The 17784-nt window shown below is 38.0% G+C and overlaps 1 long non-coding RNA gene across 1 annotated transcript in view; it reads left to right on the top strand.

Annotated features, from left to right (window-relative positions):
• LOC139802138 (uncharacterized) overlaps positions 1-10437 on the top strand; it is a 30971-nt gene extending 20534 nt beyond the window's left edge. The window contains exons 2-4 of the long non-coding RNA XR_011728526.1: positions 6274-6366; positions 7511-7602; positions 9346-10437. This is a non-coding gene — a long non-coding RNA (uncharacterized lncRNA). The remainder of the gene's footprint in view (positions 1-6273; positions 6367-7510; positions 7603-9345) is intronic.
• The last annotated feature ends 7347 nt before the right edge of the window (positions 10438-17784 follow it).

The raw sequence follows: 17784 nt of genomic DNA, 5'->3' as shown, positions 1-17784 counted from the left end.
TTATATAAAGGCAGCTACAAGCATAGTTTTCCAGTGGCTGAATTATTTTCATACAAGATCTTGCTTTATATTCCATTTTGAAAGGAAGAGAGCCTCATTTTTATTCTTAAGGGTAGAGTTTAAAGAAGTTAATGCCAATTCAATCAAAGATCCTTTTTGTTTTACTACAAGATTGGATATAAGCTACAGGCATCAGCATACCTTAAAAATCTCTGCCTGCTAGATTCCTAGCAGGTTTTGTGCAACTGTGCATCACAAATATAATACTTAAGTCAAGAACAGATATTTATTTACAGATCTAAAAATACATTTAGTAGTTACTTTGTGAATAAAATACCCTGGTTGCCTAGAAGGCTTCAAACTTTCACCATAGGGATCCCTTGTGATTAGAGAGGGTTATGTTAAAAATTATGCTTGCAGTGCACATCTGTGGCACGGGGAGTACAAATGCACAAATAAATTTGCATTGTTGGGACTGTAATCTTGGCTCTTTAATGGAGAAGGAAGGTAAAGGAGAGAGTAAGACAAATAAGTTAAGGAGTTTCCATCACTTGGTAACTGTGTGGGAGGAAGCACCATGGGTTTCTTGTGATCCATGTGTGATGTATTTAATTGATATGTCTGATCATAACATTTGTTTACACAGATAAATGTTTAAATCTCTACACTGTGTCCTACACTGCAGGTTTAGAAGTACAGTGTCTAGAATTATGAACTCTGAAGGCAAAATACAGTAAAATATCTTAATGTTCAAGGTAGATGTTTGTAGTCCATCAATTCTGAGCTTTCAAAAGATCTCTTTGTTGAATCTGTGTTCCAGTTGGATATAATGCCAGTTCACTGGTACTCTTGTTTCTTATATTTTTCAGCACAGTAGCCTTGTCTGGAGAACAAGACTAGTTTGAAAATTATTGAGGACTATCCATGCAAAAGTAAAAGCAATGTTAATATACCCTTAAACCTCAGTTTATTATCTTTTTTGTAATTTTTTTCCATGTTTGTAAAATCTAACTGTGCTTTCAGGACTGTGGGGAAGCTAGTAAGTGAAGGCTGCATGTTAGGGTGAAGGCTTATTTTTACTTTTGTGTAAATTCCTCCCTTGATATCTGGATATCTCACACAAAACTATATAGGAATTCTACCAGCAGCTCTATTTTTAAAGTAAAAAGTTGTAGAATCATAAAATTAAGACCAAGACATGTAAGACATAATGTAAAGAGCTGCAATGTAGTAAAATCCCTCTCTAAGAAACATCTTTTAAAATAGTTGTATTTCTATAAGAAGCAGGGGAAAATTTATTACAGGCTCAATAAATAGAAATTATTTCTAATATGTTTTCAGTCAATGAAGAGAAAAACAGTGTCTGTGAAAAATCAATGGGTTCATGATAGATATATTTTACTTAGTTGATAATTCTTCTTTCTCTTATGCCTTTGCCTAAAGTGTGTGTATGAACATTTATATTGTTAGTTGTTTGAGGCATCAGTTGAAAATAATGCTTGCTTTCCTTCTGAGCTTTGGGGGTTTTTTGTCTGTAAGTGACCTGACATTGCTTATGAAAAAATGACAACTACACCTTAACTTCGTAGTCTTACTAATTTTAACATGAAAAAAATCAGTCTTGATATGAGCTCCAAGTTCCAAATTTGGTAATTACTTTCAATGCTATAAATTGTGAATTAAAATGTCTTACACAGGGTTGCATGAGTAATGAAACTGAAACACAGTGGTATTATTTTGCAGACAGTTGTGAAAGCAAAGCATAACTTCATACTTATGACTGTCCTGAGGATATTGAACAATATTTTAGCATCAGCTAATGTAACAGAGGTTTAATATATAATAAAACCTGACAGGATTAATTTAGTAGTAAATTAAAGAGAAACATCTTCCTATGAGCACTGTATGAAATTTTTTTCTTCAAGGGCCTTTGTCAAAATCTGACCTAGTCAATGTTGGTTTATGCTTCATTACACATTTCATAGTGTGACATGCCATCTAGTGTTAAATTCCCAAAAAAGATAAAAACACTGTAAAATCCTGATACTGACTTCATCAACAGGACAGTCTTAGAGTTAGTGGATTTTCTGAATTGTTAGATTTTCAGGAATATGGTGTGTATATACAGTAGAGTGAAGAGAATATATTTACTTCTGTTTCTACTGACAGTTTATTTTACTATTTGCCATCTAGTGCTCTGTTCAGTAACCCTTCATGTCTGTGGGTACATATCTGTTAAAAATCTGTCTTTAATTATACCATATCCTTTAGTAAACCTTTGTCCACAGCTGGATGGGAATCTGACATCAGTTTTCATTAATCCAGTTCAGGTATTTCATAATTATAGGCTGTAAATAGTCATGACCAACCTCACTGGAAGTCATAAACTTTACCTCCTTACAGTAAAATGAGTAGGACTCTTCCTTTCAGAGGAATACAAATTGCAGGGACAAAATTCTAGAAGCTATTATTTGCTTCTTAGAGCAAAGCCAAGCATGATTCACTATAAATCAATCAGTTTGGTGTTAAAACACCTGTTCAGTGGATATTCAAATAGACATGCCACTCATACTCAGTTTTTCAGTATGTATTAAGTATGCACATGAATTTATCTGACTAAAATTCTGATTCAAAAGAGATTTAAAATGTTTTGTTACAAAATTAATTTTTTATGGGAATTATAATTACAGGAAATTTAAGTGTGTGAAAGAGCAGATTGTTCTGTTCTGCCTGTAGATCATTAAAAAAAAATCTGTCTGCAGAATTCTAATTTCACAATATTTATTGGTAGTGGTGCTGTAAGTATTGTGTGTAGCAGAAGGAGCTCAGCTTGACTGTTCAGCTCCCAGATGGAATTTGAGCTGCTGGCAGTTTAAAAATTCTATATGTGACTTAGAAATTCCTGCAAATGTTGATGCGGAGACATAATCATGAAACAAGAAGAAATCAGAAAACTGGAAAAGTAGAACTGCATTGCATGTATTATCTTCCACCTCAGATAATGTTTTATTGATACTGCCAATGTGTGACTAACAGTTTGAAAGGTCCAACAGTAGGGGCTCTGTACCTGAGGACAGGATGCTATTCATGCAAGTTATTAGTTTACATAGTGAGTCCTTCAATGCATATTACATCTATTAAGATGTAAAAAACACTTCTTATGACAAGACCTACAAAATCTTCTATTAAATTTTCATGGACATATAAAAAGAAGTAATTGACAAAACAGATTTCCAGAATACTGCTACACTGGCACTATGATTAGCTATTCTTACACTCCTGTCTGCCTTTTATTTTCAAAGCTTTGGGGGATGTAAGCTTCTGAAACACTGTATTAGGGTGTAAAGGTTGTATCAGTTTACAGTGAAAAAAAAACCTGCAAAATGGATGTACTGAGGGATTTTTCAAAGAACATTTACTAAAGTTCATTTACTGCATAGAACAAAAAGATGTTTCTGTTTAGAAAAACTATATTTTTATATGTATTTATATTTTTAAAAAAAATTTGAATATAGCCTTGTAACTTGAGTCCAAGAATGATAAAGCCATATCTCTGAACTTGTTTAAGGATTTGGGATAATATCCAGGGCAAATTTCACCATGGTTTTCATTTGACATGCATACTACACTGACAGAACAAGCCTACAAGTTATATAAATGTGTCCTAAACCAAACCTGGATTTCGTTGTCATCTTTGAAACTTAGTTTCACTTTCTCTAGATCACCTCAAATTATTCCCATATAATTCTACATGTCATTTGCTATTATCAATGAATTACTAACTGAAGTAATTTGGTCTCCTGGGCAGTCACCTCCCTTCCATCCATACTCACAGGATCTGAAAGTGGACCAGGGAGAGCAGATTTAACTCTTAGGGGTCCATTGTGCTTGAGGATTTCCAGAGGCCTCTTTTCCTGAGAGAAATTCACTCTAGCTCCTATGCTGGCTTTTGAAGAAGTGGGAGCAAGTACACATTTAGTTTTGGTCAGTGAAAATGTGCCACTGCAAGTGCTATTACTGTGGCTCTGCACATATGTAGGCCTCTCTGTTGAAGGAAATGTGTATATTGCCATGTGTTTTGTCAGGGGTAATACTGTGAGAGAAGGCAGACTGCAAAATACACAAATGAGGGGGTAAGATAGGGAAAAGGGAAAGGCAGGACCTGATAACAACACAGGAAATTAGAAATGAAAGGTAAGAATTTCAAGACGAGGGGAAAGAATTCTTACACACCTGGAATCAAGTAATGCTTTGTAGAATCATTAAGAAGAAAAAGTATTATAATCCAATAACTTGTTATTGGAACCTTGTTAGAGGTCAAGGGATGTAAGGCTTTGTTATCCATGTATTGTGGCATGTTTGCTACCCAGCCTGACATAACATGTCCAAAAATGTGCTGCCTGTCATGTGTGATCTCTGCTTTTATAGAGAACCTGTTCCCATAGCAACATTACTGCATTATAGCCTAACTACGTAAGTACAGCAAATTAAATTTACAGTTGTGTGTGTGCACATCCTTTTTTTGCCTGAATAGAGACACACACACACTGTGTGGGTATTCAGATGCCATATTGTATGTATCTTTTGGACCCCAGAACACTTGGTTGGGATCTTTTCTTATACAGAAATAGATGTATATGAATAGCTCATGAAGATACAAATTTAAATAATACCACAGACCTGAGGCTTGAAAACTGAAAACTATAGATTAATCATAATTAGCTGTGTATTTTGAAAGGTTATAAAACCCGTTTTTGACAATAAGAAATATTCTGTGGAAGTAGATTATGCATTGCAAACCTGAAATTGTCTCTTTTAAAGATTTACATTTGATTTGCTTGTAAGTTACCTCTTGAGTTACAAACATTGTGATAACTCAGTTTCAGCTTTGTACTTTGGATGCTTTAGTGGAAAAATACTGTGATCACACCTTGTAAACATTAGATTATTTAGGAAAAAAAGCACAGTTGTGATCAGAGTTCCCCCTATGGTAGGTATACAAACTGTTGTCATTTTACCCAGCTGAGAGTTAAATTGGATATTTAAAAAGGTAATTACAGTGACTGAATTATGGAGCTACAATTCTAATGAGAGGTTCTGGTGGTATGGAAAATGCAAAATGTGTTTAACAATTTGTGGTCAAAATACTAGGGTGCAAACCAGCAAGTGAGAAACAATAAAATAAAATACATAGTAAGCTTAGTTAGCAAAAACAAATTTTATACCATCTCTCCTCCTTGCTGTATTAGTGGGAAATAAATTACTAGTATGCAGTAATAGAAAATGTAGTATGCTGCAACTGTCTTATGCTTTTTTTTTACTTGAAAACAACGCAGCTGTAATTGTACATCTTTTTCCAGCACTCTCAAAAAGAGGTAACACTGCTGAGTGTTTTCATCTAAGTACAGCAGCTGCCCAGGAACACCTTGGCTTTACTGAGTCTGTTTTCCCATGCAAAACAGAGTTGTTTTTGATCAGCTGCAGCAAAGAGAGTGCTGCAAAAAGGTGAATTTAGTGAAGTGAATAAGCAATAGTTAATAAGTTAATAAGTTTTTAGGTAATCTTAAATAAGTTTCAGATGCTTTAAGTGTCATACATACAGTATGACATACAATACTTTGAAATATAAATATATTATGTATTATCTTTGTAGAAAGATAGGACAAAACCACAGCATGGAGCAATTAAGGCTTTCTGCATCTAATCAGTGCAGAGTGCCATGATTGATGGCTGTCAGACATATTTAGCTGTTAAGGTGGCTTCCTGATTAGTACTCCTCTTACTCTTTTTTCCCCATCATCAACATTGCTTAAGGAACTGCACTGCCATAAAGAAAACTAGCAAGAATAGGAACCAGTTCACCTTGCTTTAGATGATATGCTAACATTCTTTTGGTATGTACACTGCAATTGTGATAGTTTGTTTTTGTGTGTCTACTGAAAAGTTGTGTACTTTTATAACAGTTATGGCAGAAATGGGGTATAAGGCTTCTTTCTTCCTAACTAAACCTTGTAACAGCCTCTTAAAATAGCTTATAAAAGCTCCATAGCTGCTGCAGACAGGTTAGGTGTATGTGATGTGGATTCGTTACTGGGCTGTACCCAAACACCAGCTGTTGATGTAATATTGCTCTGATTAAGTGTTTTTCTTTGAATGTAGGGAGGTAACTTTTTAATTAATTCATTTTAATTTTGTTTTCCTAGAAATAATTATTTGATTCAAGAGAATTATGTAGTGATGGTGGGTTAACTATATATAAATTCTTTATTTTAGCCATTGACAAAGAAAGAGAAAACATGAGAGAAAACATCAGAAAATGTGAATAAAGGAAGAAGAACTGATTGAGGTACTGCAAAGCCTCTCAAGGTAATTTATCAACACTTCCAAAAATATGTAATGTCAACAATGGTATGAGACTTCTCCTTTAATAGATTATTCCACAGTGAACGTGTTTTAGGTTCATAAGTTCAACAGAATTTTAGTTATTGCAGTTGGGTCTCAATTTAAATTTTTGGGTAACTGCTGTTCTAAATGCCAACTTAAATTTTTAAAAGTTTATTTAGATCAAAAAGCAGGGTTAGTTTGAATTCTGATTCTTTCGAATGCCTTAAAAAGAAAAAAAAAAAAGATGTGGCTGGCAGATTTTATTGAAGTGTGATACAGAAAAGAGTGGATTTGGGAATTACTCTCATCTTACTAAAATCTTTTTTGATTTAACACTGCCTTGAGCAACCAATACTTAGCAGACCTGTAAAACCACCTGTAAAACCATCTGTAAACCACCTGATACAAATGAACATTGGCAATTTTTTTAAGTCATGCTTCCTCCAAACAAGATGAACCATATACTAATGATTAAAATACATATGAAGTTATGCTACTTCATATAAAATTAAGAGAACCAACCAGACATGAAGTTACCTGCTGTTTGCTGTTCCCATTGTGCAGGATGTCTTGGAGTAAAAGTGTCTCTCAACAAATGTGTACTGGTGGCTCAGTAAAAATTAATACAGGTGGTAGGGTTATTTTAGAAAAAAAATGTAAAGTAAAAAAGCATGAATAATGCAGTATTGACTATAACTTGTGGTTACACTTCAGCATTTTCCAGACCTTTAGTTTCTACAGATGTTAACATTTCAATCCTCAAGCATTTTTTAATGTAACACAAGACTGATAAAAAAATAAACCAAGGTTCTAAACCACAGCATATCACAGTGGAAAACAGGCTAAATAGTCTATGGTGAATTCCTGGAACCAGGTAAAATGTGCAGCATTAATTGAGATAATTTAATTGCCTTTTTTTTTCCTTTTAATTAAGTTATGAAGAAAATAGAGATGGTAGCAGATGTAATAATAATAGTCTCATAATAACTGATCCAAAGCTGATAAACAGTATTTTGTATGCTAACTTTTTATGCAAACTTGCACAAATCTCTTGACTCTGCTCCCCTCCCTCATTTAATCCAGGTGTGGATGATGATAATGCTGAGTGTCTTATGACTGACTGTAGGTCAAAACTGAACAAACATTTTTGATGAAAAAAGGAAGGAGGGATCTCCACTGATTCCAAATATCCATTATTTGTGTGCTATGATATAAATGGTAAATAGACACCCAAATCCGATTGTTTTCATTTCCAATTTCCTGTACAAAAAACCTGTAGCCTGCATCATCTAATTCTGTCTCTAGTGCATTGAACACCTCAGAACTTTTGGTTTAGTAAAGAGCAAGTTGCACAGCTGCAGATCAGATAAGTTATCTTGTGTATACCTTGTATTGTATAATAATATTACCTTTCTAAAAGAAATTACACTAAAATCTTACTGCATTCTAGAGGTGAATATTTAAGGATTAGTGGATCATTTCTGCAGGGAAGTGCCTGCATCAACTTATCTGACAAGCCTGTGTTGCTATGGCAATGGGGACTATTGAATGTGAACATGCTGCTTCAACTACATGACAATATGAAGTCACATTCTAATACACAGTCTCATTTTTTAAAGCATCTATTTCCTATACTATTCTCTTAAAAATTTGATATCAACAAACCTTTTTTTCCCTTCTAATATTTTCATCAGTTGCAAAGTTTCCTAAGAGAAAAGTGTGGTTTTTAAAGCTCTGTACTGCATTGTTGCCCTTATACACAAAAAATCTCCCTGATAAAATACAAGTCATTGTTACCAGCCTTTTTACAATGCTGTCATTTCAACCCTCTTCATCACAACTGGAGATTCTCCAACTCCAGTTGTTATAGCTGCTTTTAACTCAAAAAAGTCATACCCATTTTCCCACCTTTAATTATGTTGTCTGCATTGGCCTTGCCTTCTCTTTTTTGCTTGTTTTTCAAATATATAAGCCCTTTATGCTCTTGGTTATGTCTCCTGCTTTATGTGATCTGTAGCACACCAGTATCTCTAGGTCTACCATAAGGTATGAATGTCTTTAAATTCAGCAGTAGGAATACTGTACATCTGGGTAGCAACTGACTAGTTAGGTCAGTTACAATCCTAGCAACTTGGAACTTGCTTTGGAAGTTGGTTCATCACCTTTCAGTAAAATTTTACTTGTTAAATTTAAAGATAAGAGGAAGTGGGAGTAAAGACAGGTTTGCATCAAGAATTGTAGCACTTATATTCAGCCTCGAAATAACTCTGTGAAGTAAGAATGCTTAGGAGATAAAAACTGGAACAAGTAATTGAATACATAAATAAGAGCAAGGAAAATTTTTCAAGTGATTTTGTACCTGCCTCTGTTCTGAAGTTTGCCCTCCCACTCCAACGTGCCACCTACTGTGGTGCAGGACGTTTTAATGCAATGTGGGAGGTTAGCATACAAATTCCTACTGGCTGCATTTGTGCATAGCTTCCCACACACCTTTTGAAATAGGGCCCCTTATTTAGAAAAGTTAATGAGTACTATAGCTATGTCCCAAACTACAGATGCAGTGGGTTGAAAATTACCAGTTACAGCCATTAGGAATTACTTGGCATTTCATAATTTTTAACTTTGTTACTGACACAAGTTTGTGCACCAGCTGTGAGCAGTCAATAACATGGAGAAAAGTGGCATTGTGCTGAGGACTGGAAAGCTTCATGATGTCTCTCAAAACAAGTACCTTGCAAAGGATGCTGTCCAGTGAAGTTAAAAATGCTCTGATGTTGATTCACAGCTTGCACTGATGAAACACAGCTTAGGAAAAAACTGTCATTCCTCTGCATCTACTTCATAACAGTAATCAACACCAAAGAAGTAATGAACAGCTGATTAGGAAAACTTAGGGACAAGTCTCATCAGCTTTCAATGATGTGCATGCTCTAGACCCCTTCAGCTTGTTTTGTGTTACAGGGTACTAAGATACCTCCTATTTGCTGAAGACAGACAGGCAAAGCTTTCTGGCCTGTTATGGTGTAACAGGTTCCTTGTATACAACTGGAGCTCAGAGCTGCAACAGTGAAACAGATGGAATGTAAGGTCAGGTCTAAATACTGCAGCTCTTAATTATTTATCACAACTTGAGTAATGTCAATTTCCTGTTTTCAACCTGCCACTTCTCTGCATGAAAAATAGCTCTGTGGGTCACATATATGTATACTTCTGAGAAGTCTGTACCTTCTACTGATTAATGCAACCAGACCAGTCAGTTTATTTTCTTAATTGACTAAATGCATACAGAAAATAGAAAGAATCAACAAATGGTAACAAATTGTGTCCTCAAATCATCTGAAATATTCAGAAAAAATTACTGTAAGAACACACACTTAGCTCTTAAAAACCTTGGTGAAAGGAATAAGCACATATCTTATTAAACTCCATTAATGTATCTTGCTTTATAAGGGCCTGATGCTAAGTACTTATTTCCCAAGAACAGCCTTACATAAGTCTAAGATGACTTTTTCAAGTAGCTCAAGGCTTTTGTACCAAACTCTGGCTGCTTCATTGTACAGGAATATGATTATGTGAAATGTTAAGAAGTATTACAAAACACTATGTCTAGTTGAAAAATTAAACTTTTAATCTACCTAGCAAGGACTATGGGTGGAGAATCTTGGCAGCTATATTTCTTCACAGAATCACAGAATGTTTAGGTTGGAAGAGACCTCCAAGATCATGCAGTCCAACCTTTGACTACCACAGTCAACTACTAAACCATGTCCTTAAGGACAGGTCCAAATGTCTTTTAAATGCCTCCAGAACTGAATACAGTACTCAAGATGCAGCCTCACCAGAGCTGAGTACAGAGGGATGTTCACCTCCCTGTTCCTGCTGGTCACTGACTTCCTAACACAAGCCAGGATGCCTTTGGCCTTCTTGGCCACCTGAGCACACTGCTGACTCACATTTAATCGACTGTCAACCAATACCCCCAGGTCCCTTTCCAAATTAAAGCTCTCTAACCACACTTCCCTAAGTCTGTAGCTTACTATGGGGTTGTTATGACCCAGGTGTAAGAGCTGCCATTTGGCCTTGTTAAATCTCATCCAATTAACCTTGGCCCATTGGTCCAACCTGTCTAAGTCCCTCTGTAAGGCTCCCCTACCCTCCAGCAGATCCACACAGCCACCTAGTTTGGTGTCATCTGCAAATTTACTGAGGGTACACACAGTCCCCTCCTCCAAATCATTAATGAAGAGTTTAAAGAGAAGGGGCCCCAGCACTGAACCCTGGGGAACACCACTTGTGACCAAGTGCCAGCCAGATTTAGTCCCGTTCACAGCTACACTTTTAGCCTGACCATCCAGCCAATTTTTTATCCAATAAAGGGTATATTTATCCAAGCCAAGTGCTGTCAATTTCTGAAGAAGAATGCTGTGAGAGACAGTGTTCAAAGCTTTACCAAAGTCCAGACAGACAATGTCTACAGCTGTTCCCTCACCCACTTGGTGAGTCAGCTTGTTGTAGAATGAGATCAGGTTAGTCAGACAGGACCTGCCCTTCATAAACCCATGCTGACTGAGCCTGATCACTTGGTTATCTTGGATGTACTGTGTGATGGTACTCCAGATGATCTGCTCCAGAACCTTTCCTGGCACTGAGGTCAAACTAACAGGTCTATACTTCCCCAGATAACCCTTTCAGCCCTTCTTGTAGATGGGCATTACATTTGCCAGTTTCCAATCAACTGGGACATCCCCAGTTTGCCAGGACTGTTGATAAATAATGGAGAGTGGCTTGGTGAGCACTTCTGCAGCTGCTTTAGTACCCTCAGGTGGATCCCATCTGGTCCCATAGACCTGTGCACATCCACAGGGCACAACAGGGCATTGGTAATTTCCTCACAGACTATGGGGGCTTCATTCTGCTTCTCATCTTGGTCTTCCAATTCAGGGAGCTGCACCCTCAGGGAGCAATTGGAATTGATGAAAGCTGAGGCAAAATGAGCACTCAGCAGTTCAGCCTTTTCCATGTCATCTGTCACAAGTTTCCCTCCCAGATCAAGTAGAGGGGGGAGATTCTCCCTAGCTCTTCTTTTACTAAACAGTAACAGCTTACTGACTTATTGCTGTGTGCAGTGGTGTTCATGTACTTCAGCTGGGCTGCTGATTTCACTCTTAATTTGAGCTTTCCACCCTTAGGCTCATCTCTGGAGAGCCTGGTTTCAATCCCCTCCCCCTTCAAACCTAGTTTAAAGCCCTCCTGATCAGCCCTGCCAACTGACAGGCTAAAGACCTTTTGCCCCTGCTAGATAGCTGAAGCCCATCTGATTTGAGGACACTGGGTACCATTGAATTTGGCAAAGAACCCAAAACCCTGCCATTGACATGGCTCTATTTTAGCTCCAGGCTACATTCTGCCTTTGCCTAGGCATCCCTGATAAAAAACCATGGGTTTCTTAAGCTTCATTTGCCATTAGAGAAACATTTGGTCTGTCTCCAAAAAAAAATGTACGTATAATTTGGTTGTTATAAATTTGCTTCTGTCTGCATGGAAGAATTTCATGCAGTATTTGGTGTTAGAAGGTTTATTTGAGCTTCAGGTGCTGAAACTGTGCTAACCATTTAAGCAGGGGAAAAAAGCTTGGGCTCAGTTACAAGAACCAGGTTGGAAAGTCTTGAATAGAAGGCAGGGAGGACAGTATTTGAATCATGAGATTAGGAGCCAAAACTAGACTGAGGAATTTTTAAATTAACTTTTTTTTGTTTATTTTTACGTTCTATATTATATCATATTTTGGTTTTTTCTTTACTGTATCATAGTCTGGCATAGAAGTACAAATAGACAGAAACACAGAAAATGCAAGTGACATAGTAGTAGATAAAAAATCAAGGATGCATTATGTTCATATAGGATTAACTGCTTTGGAACCTTGAGTTGGTTCAGCAAAATAAAATTACAGACATAGAATGTGATATGCAGAAAACATGTTGATTCACACACTAGTTTTTTTTTTCAAGTATTATTTCCTTCATCAAGGATCAGCATGCCAGCTGTCCCCTTCCTCTCCAGCAAATGATATTTGTTCTGTAGGCTGGAGATGGTTTAATGATAAGCACTGACTTTGGAGTTACAGGAACACAACTAGATTCTGCCTAAAGGAATCTGAACGAGTTACCCTGTGCCTTTGTGGGAAATAGGGACAACAGTACTAACAGTACTAACTTTCATCCAGATGTAGTGCAAGAGCTCAAGACTGAAATAGGTACAACACAAGTGAGGATTTCAGACACATACCAGATATTACTTATTGTTTTACCTTCACTAAAACCTCAGTCCTTCACTACACACTTTTACCTTTCAAAGCTCCTTCCAGACACCTGAATGGTGTAATGCAGGGGTGACCAGTCCACATTTTGGGACCTACAGGTACATGGTTTTGGCTTGGTCTACAAAAGCATACCATTGCCATGTGGATAGCCAGAAACACCTTATTCTGCCTCTTGCCTAATGTGTCTCCCACATCTGTTTTCAGATTCTACTGCCATTTTTAACCTGCTTCAGTCATGACAGTTTGAATGTTTAGGAATTTTCCTACATTGTCTTTTAGAGGCATGAAGAATCTGCTAGCACAGCCTAGATAACAGCAGTGTTCCTGGCTCACCTTAATCAAACTGCTTAGACCTGTACTAGAATCCTTCTTTTTCAGTACCTCAGACACAGCACACTTTCAAAAATAATAATACTTAATAAATACTTAGCCTGTAGGCACAGTATTTTCATGCAGCTGAATTTACCATCTGGCTCGATGACTCTGTGGAGACTTACACTTAACTAAAAATGTCACCTTATGTGAGTAATATATGCAATAGCAGCTTGATCAATAACTCTGCCTTCCCAGAAATGTTACTAGGTATGAGTCAGTGGTTACAACCAAAGTGAAAACTTTGAGGTACAGGATTTGTCTGTTATTAGCAGTGCAGTAAGAAAACAGATCCATCAGCATTTGCAGCACTTTTAAAAAATACTTTGTTTTGCACACCATAGTACTGTACACTGAGTATCTTTATGCATCTGCACCCCGTGGTTGTTAGAAAAGAACAAGTCTGAGTGGCAGTTTCCAGACCTGTAAAATTCAGCAGCCATGCTCCATTGTGGGTACACAGCCACTACACTGAACACTCAGGCTTCTGGCAGCAACATCCAATTTGTGCTTTAATCTGAACATGGAGAAAAGGGTGGAATATATAATTCATGCCTCAGATTCTTTTACTGAAGAATTTGAATCAAACTGAAGTTTCTTGCTTTTAGTGTCAGATAGAAAAATCTTTGCTTTACTATTTAAAGTTCCTCTAAAAGCAGAATCTGCAGATTGACAATTGCTTCAGGACAGGAAACATCTCATGGATATCAAAACTTAGGTCTTCACTTCCCTATGATCCTTGACTTCTAAGGTGAATCTAACACAGAAGCCATTTAACCTTATCAAAAAACCTCTGTAATTTATATACTACTGCCCTGTATTGCATTGCTAATAGAGATCATAAAAGTATGTATTATGTCACCCTCAGAATTGTACAGAGCTTTTATGGACAAAAACATAAATCAGAGGCACAATTAATGGGAAGAACTGCACAATATGAACTTTTCCACATTCATTTTTTCCTCTGGATCTACCAAAAAGTCACCCAAAAGCAAAATAAAATCAGCTTAAACCATACAACTCATAGTTCTTGTCAGATTTAAGAAGGTCATTCATGTCATCATTCAACCAGCCCACTCGTACAGCAAAGCTGTAAACCAAAAAGTATTCAGAGTCTTAATCTGAACCAGGAGAGTAAAAAACTAGTATTCATATAGCTGTATTAATTAAGTCTCTCATCTTTCAACTTTCAACTATGTAAGAAAGATACAACATCACAGTCAGTATAAAATTAGAACTACCCTCCAGCCAGGCCTGGTAGTTCAAATACATGTTGAAAAACAAAAACCTGTAGGAGATGGGAAACACACAACTAATATTAATGCCTTCAGATTATCTGAGGTTCACAAATCTCTAGTGCTACTGACTGCTGAAAATGTCTTCCAGTAGAAAAGACATAAACATATTCCCTAAGAAGTGAGGGTTTTGTGTTATTGAACATGGCTCACATTCAGGATACATCTTGGAATAAATAGCATTAGAACAAAGCAGGCATTAATCCTCTGAATTTAGTCCTAAAGGAACTGATGTTTTGTTTCAGTTCAGTAAAGAGATGTCTGCAGTTCAGACCTTACTTAGTTCCACAAAAATTTACAAAGCATTCTGTGTACCCTTACATCACTCTTTTCTAATCGAGAATGGGCAGACTGAAATAACTTTCCTTGGTGACATCATATCTTTAAGGTCCCTTCCATTCCAAACCATTCCATATTCATGCTAGGGAACATTTTTCTGCCTCCCGCCCTTTCACTGCCGTGACCAATTGTCAGGACACCACAGCTCAGCATTTGCCGAGCTACTCCTCCCTCTAGTGGCTATTTTGTTAGTTGCACCGCGAAGCCAGAGCCACAAGTGGGCATGAAAGAGCACCCTTCATCCTTTTTACAATCCTACGGTGATTTTCCAGAAATGACAGAAATACTGGCTTTGATGAAAGAGTCCCTGGCAAACAGAATTTTAAACCAAGGAGCAGCATTCTCCAAGAGGGACACTGATTTCTGCTCCTTTCCAGATTTCCAGCAATAGCTTTTTAACAGCCCCAGTAATATGCTATGCAGCCTTCAATTAAAATCTAAATTTACAACTTTGCTGCGGTAAAAAGAGATCATTTTAGAAATAACATTGTTTTCTGATCCTTAGCTGAGAACTAAACTGATCCACATCAAGCACCTTTAAGTGCCAGGAAAGTGCAGACAGTACTGTAAGTGGTCAGATGTGCTTTAACTGGTAGCAAATTCAATGGGACCTGCAGAACTCCTCAGAGTACTAGTTCAACGCCACTATTGCTTCCAAATCTTCTGGACTGGAAGGATTAACTTAATTAACTTAAACTTCAATTATTTGAGAACTGATGCTAGATTATTTCACACAAAATTAGTGACGCCTATTACAGAAGAAGGAAAAGAGGTCAGGATTGGGGTATTCTGCTCAGATGCTGCATGGTTTAGAAAATTTGGCAGACAACCACAATACAGTTAAATCATTAAGACAAAGTTGATCAGTATCTTGAGTAAATCATTGCATATGATTTTCTTTCATTTTGTGGGCTCCTATTGCATTCTGCCTTTGCCTGAAGAATGCTGATTTGGGAACTAAGCATTCCAGTTACCTCTCACTTGTTCATTTGAATGACCACAATGTAAATTAGTTTTGAAACAAAGAAAATTACAAAGCTAGAACTCTGGAGGAAAACTGTAGTTCATGGAAAAGAGAATGTCAACATAGTTTCTCAAAACCGTAAGCACATCCTTAACATAAGCATTTAGCATAGCAAAATAGATAACATGCAACTCTTAACTTTGTTACTTTAAAGATTCACAACCTGAGCAAGTACCAGTGTTACATAAATATTGTTGCATTACATGGGAAACCAGTCTTTCAAATAGCTTGGCATCTCTCTAGCCAGGCCCCCATTATCATTCAGTCCCTACCTCTTTGGGCTCTCAGTCTTCTCAGCTTCTTCCAAGAAGTGTTCCAGTGCAGAACTTTCTCCATTTTAATAGGGAGCTGGAGGAAAGCCATGTTTTCCTTTCTCCTGCAATCATATCGGGTAAATGAACCTTGAGAAAGGCTTGAGCTGTACTAGGACAATCTGTTCATTTAACTGGGATCTAGGGTACAGAGAGGAGCAGCAGTCACTATCACTCACTGTGTTACAGTATTTATCGTGTAAAATGCCCACATAAGGCAAATTTCAGCCTCGTTGTTTTTTTCCTTAGGGGTTAAAAGCAATTAGTAATACAGGTTGGTGAAGCATCTAGGCCAGCCACTAGAGGGACTTATGCTTGCCCAACAGCCTTTGATAAGGGGCATCATTTCCAGGATTTTTTCAGAGCTACAATGCACTATACTTATTGTAAAAACTCTTCCATACAGTCATGAAACTGTTTGGTCAGCATGCATGGGTTTGTAGCTCAATATGGAAACAAACAGCATAGAGGCAACTGCAAGCATTCAGGACACCTCAGAAGTGAATGACTAAGTTCAAAATTATTACCTGAACATATGAATCATTCGAATAAATTTTTTTTCCATATGAGATGAGCAAGAAAGAAGCAAACAAAAGAAATGGAGTAATTTCAGTTCCACATCACCAAAAATTCAAGAACAGTTAACAGAGAACTTGAAATGTACCACAAAACAGTATGTGTATTTGTAAGTTCATTGATTTAGATGAAGGGATTGAGTCTACCATTAGCAAATTCACAGATGACACTAAGATGGGGGTGGAGAGGTGTGGATCAGCTGGAAGGCAGGAGGGCTCTGCAGAGGGACCTAGACAGACTGGAGAGTTGGGCTGATTCCAATGGGATGAGGTTCAACATTCCAAGTGCTGGGTCCTGCACTTTGGCCACAACAACCCCATGGGGAGCTCCAGGCTGGGCACAGAGTGGCAGAAAGGGACCTGGGAGTCTGGATTGCCAGGAAGCTGAACATGAGCCAGCAGTGTGCCCAGGTGGCCAAGAAGGCCAATGGCATCCTGGGCTGGATCAGGAACAGCGTGGCCAGCAGGTCCAGGGAAGGGATTCTGCCCCTGTGCTCAGCCCTGGGGAGGCCACAGCTTGAGTCCTGTGTCCAGTTCTGGGCCCCTCAGCTCAGGAAGGAGCTTGAGGTGCTGGAGCAGGTCCAGAGAAGAGCAAGGAGGCTGTGAAGGGATCCAGCACAAGTCCTGTGAGGAAGGGCTGAGGGAGCTGGGGGTGTTGAGGCTGGAGAAGAGGAGGCTCAGGGGAGACCTCATCACTCTCTCCAACTCCCTGAAAGGAGGTTGGAGCCAGGAGGGGGTCAGGCTTTGCTCCCAGGCAGCTCTCAGTAAGACAAGAGGCCATGGGCTTAAGCTCTGCCAGGGGAAGCTTAGGTTGGATATTAGGAAGGAATTCTTTACAGAGAGGGTGATCATGCATTGGAATGGGCTGCCCAGGGAAGGGGTGGATTCTCCATCCCTGGAGATATTTAAAGAGCCTGGATGTGGCACTCAGTGCCATGGGCTGGGAACCATGGCAGTAGTGGATCAAGGGTTGGACTTGATGATCTCAGAGGTCCTTTCCAACCTGTCTGATTCTATGATTCTATGCAAGATGAACCAAGTTCCAATTACTGTGAGAAAACCAGACACCAAGAATTCATGAGGAAGAAAACCAGCAACAACTTGGCATTCCATCTGAGCCCCGAGACAAAGCACTATTACAACACTACTGCAACAGGAGACAAGC

This window comes from Heliangelus exortis, chromosome 13, assembly GCF_036169615.1.
Source record: "Heliangelus exortis chromosome 13, bHelExo1.hap1, whole genome shotgun sequence".
In the NCBI taxonomy this organism is placed as follows: Eukaryota; Metazoa; Chordata; class Aves; order Apodiformes; family Trochilidae; genus Heliangelus; species Heliangelus exortis.
This window is presented reverse-complemented; position numbering and strand designations above follow the sequence as displayed.